The 3,020-nt window shown below is 34.7% G+C and overlaps 1 non-coding gene across 1 annotated transcript; it reads left to right on the plus strand.

Moving 5' to 3' along the window:
* The first annotated feature begins 423 nt into the window (after window positions 1-423).
* Window positions 424-528, plus strand: LOC114092926 (U6 spliceosomal RNA). Its single transcript, XR_003582832.2, has one exon. It is a non-coding gene; the product is annotated as a U6 spliceosomal RNA (small nuclear RNA).
* The last annotated feature ends 2,492 nt before the right edge of the window (window positions 529-3,020 follow it).

The following is a 3,020-nucleotide window of genomic DNA, read 5'->3' on the forward strand; positions in this document are numbered from 1 at the left end:
TTCTAACATGTGAAGTGATATTTTGTTTTTAATTTGTATTGTTATTATTGGGAAGATTAATGCAAGAGGCTTTTCCATCTATTTTCTTCTAGGTGTTTAGAGTTTCAGTTCTTATGTTTAAGTCTTTATTTTTAGTTGATTTTTGGATATAGTTTGAGAAAAAGGTCAAATTCATTCTTCTGCATACACATATCTGGTTTTCCCTGAAGCATTTATTAAAAGACTATTATTTTCTTATTGAGTGTTCTCAATACACTTGTCAAACTTTAGTTGACTATTAGTGTGTGAATTTATTTCTGGACACTGTTTTATGGGTATAAAATTGTGTTTTGTGCCAGTACCATTTTTTAAATTAATCAATACAAAATTATCAACAAAATACTAACAAAGCAAATTCAGTACATTAAAAGGATCATACAGTGCATGCTTTGGCAGCACATATATACTAATATTGGAACAATGTAGAGAAGATTAAAATGGCCCCTGCACAAGAATGACATGCAAATTTGTGAAGCATTTCATATTTGGTGGGGCATGGGAAAAATGGAGGAACTTTGATTGGGCAAATGGGAAGGAGAGGAGAGGAGAAGGCATGGGGGCAGGGAAAGATGGTGGAATGAGATGGACATCACTACCCTAGGTACATGTGTGCGACACTACATTGTGTACAACAAGAGAAATGAAAAAGTTGTGCTGCAATTGTGTACAATGAATCAAAATGCATTCTGCTATCATATATACCTAATTAGAATAAATAAATAAACAAACAAATAAATAAATAAATAAATAAAATTTTTAAAAAGGATCATACATCATCGCTGGATGCAAGGATGGTTTCAACATAGGTAAATCCCTAAATAAAACATGTTAAGAGAGTGAGGGACAAAAGTCACATGATCTTGCCAATAAATATAGAAAATAGCATTTGACAAACTTCAACATATTTTAGTCAGATTTTACATCACTATAACCAAAGGAACGGACAAGAACAACATAAAGGAAGAGAAGTTGAGTTGCGTCTCACAGTTTCAGAGGTCTCAGTTCACAGACAGCTGACTCCATAGCTCTGGGTCCAAGCTGAGGTACAACATCAAGGTGGAAGGGTAGATCAGAGGAAAGCAAGTCAGTTCAGGGCATCAGGAAGCAGAAAGAGAACATTGTGCTCTCTAGAGACAAAATATATACCTTATAGACACATACCCCAAAACCCACCTCCTACACCCTACCTGCCTACAGTTACCACCCAGTTAATCCTATCAGGGTATTAATGCACTCATCAGGTGAAGGCTCTCCTAACCCAATCATTTTACCTCTAAACTTTCTTGTATTATCTCACACATGAGCTTTTGGGGGACACCTCATATCTAAACTATAACAAACAGCCTTTTACTATTAAAACTCTCAATAAAACTAAGTATAGAGGAATATAATTCAATATAATTAAAACCATATCTGACTAGAACACAACTATCATCAAACTCAGAGATGAAACTCTGAAGACTTTTCCTTTTAGATCAGAAACAAGACAAGGTCAATCACTCTCACTACTTCTATTCAGCATAGTCTTGGAAGTCATAACCAGAGCAATTAAGCAAGAAAAAAAAAAGTTTCACAAATTGGGAAGAAAGAAGTAAAATTTTCTCTGCAGATAACATGATCTTATGTATCAACCATAAAAACCAATAAATTCAGTATAGTTCATAAGACATGAAATTGATGAACAAATGTTATTTGCATTTTTGTACACTAACAGTAAACTATCTGAAAAAAAAATAAGAAAATAATCTAATTTGAACTCACATCAAAGATAATAAAATGCTTGGGAATAAATCTAACCAAGGAGATGAAATATCTATACCTGAAAATTATAAAATATTGGTGAAAAAATTAAGATACAAATAAAAAAATATCTTATATTCATGGATTAGAAGAATTGGTATTGTTAATACGTCCATGTTATTAAGAGTGATTAATGGATTCAATGTAATCTCTTCCAAAATTCCAGTGGCATTTTTTCACTGAAATTGATGAAACAGTCCTCCACTGTTTTATCCGAATTAGTTTGAATGGAGCTTTTCACTCTCTACTTTGTGCCATGATTATTGTGAACATGCTTAATCTTTTAAGCTTTGAAATAACAGAGATGTGATCTGATTCCTGATTTTAACACTCAGTTCATGGCAAGCTCTTAATACACAGAAAAATAAGACACAGTCACTGTATTCAGTTTAGTACCACCCACCAAGTCAGTAGGGGATAAAATATTTGAAATATTCACAAGTAGTTAATAAGCTCAGAGAAGCTAAGCCAATCCAAGGGCAAAGATTTAATGCAGAAGATATTCCTGTAGATTTTAGCCAAATGAAGAAAGATTATAGTCAGGATGACTTTGTCATGGGCAAGAATATTGGGAAAGGTAGAGAGATGAAAATGTTCTTTTGAAGTGGTTTTGAGGAAGCTTATAAAATGTGAGGCAAGAGTACAAGAAGATAAAATTGGAAAGATGAGCAGGAACCAGATGGTGGGCACACAACCTCCTAGCTACCAAGCCAGAAGTCGTGGATCGTTATCTTAAAGACTGTGACTTTGGGCCATGCTATATGACCTCTATTTATATATACGGAGATACTGCTTACTTCAGATGATGTTTAAGAAAAGAAGTAACATAATACATGGAAGGAGCTTAATAGATGCTTGTCAGATAGCAGGCATTCAAAAGTGTTAGCTGTCTCCCTTTCTTCTGTTCACTTCATCTCTAAGTTATCCCAGTCCATGGGCATACTCTTTGAGACAGTGCTTTCTTCAGAGATGCTACACCTGGCTCTTCTCATTTCTGAGAATTTTGCTGGGGCTCCCGTCTGCTCTGGTAATCTTTCACCATGGGCACTGTGCCTTCTCCTATGACTTGGGAAGTGCAATTTCCCTTCAAGTACTTTCAGATCTACATGCTAGGCTAAGACACTCTTTAAGAAAGAATGCAGATAATATATTCTTCCATGGGTCATATTAGTCTTTCAAAG

The sequence above is a fragment of the Marmota flaviventris genome, chromosome 7 (genome assembly GCF_047511675.1).
Source record: "Marmota flaviventris isolate mMarFla1 chromosome 7, mMarFla1.hap1, whole genome shotgun sequence".
Taxonomy (NCBI): domain Eukaryota; kingdom Metazoa; phylum Chordata; class Mammalia; order Rodentia; family Sciuridae; genus Marmota; species Marmota flaviventris.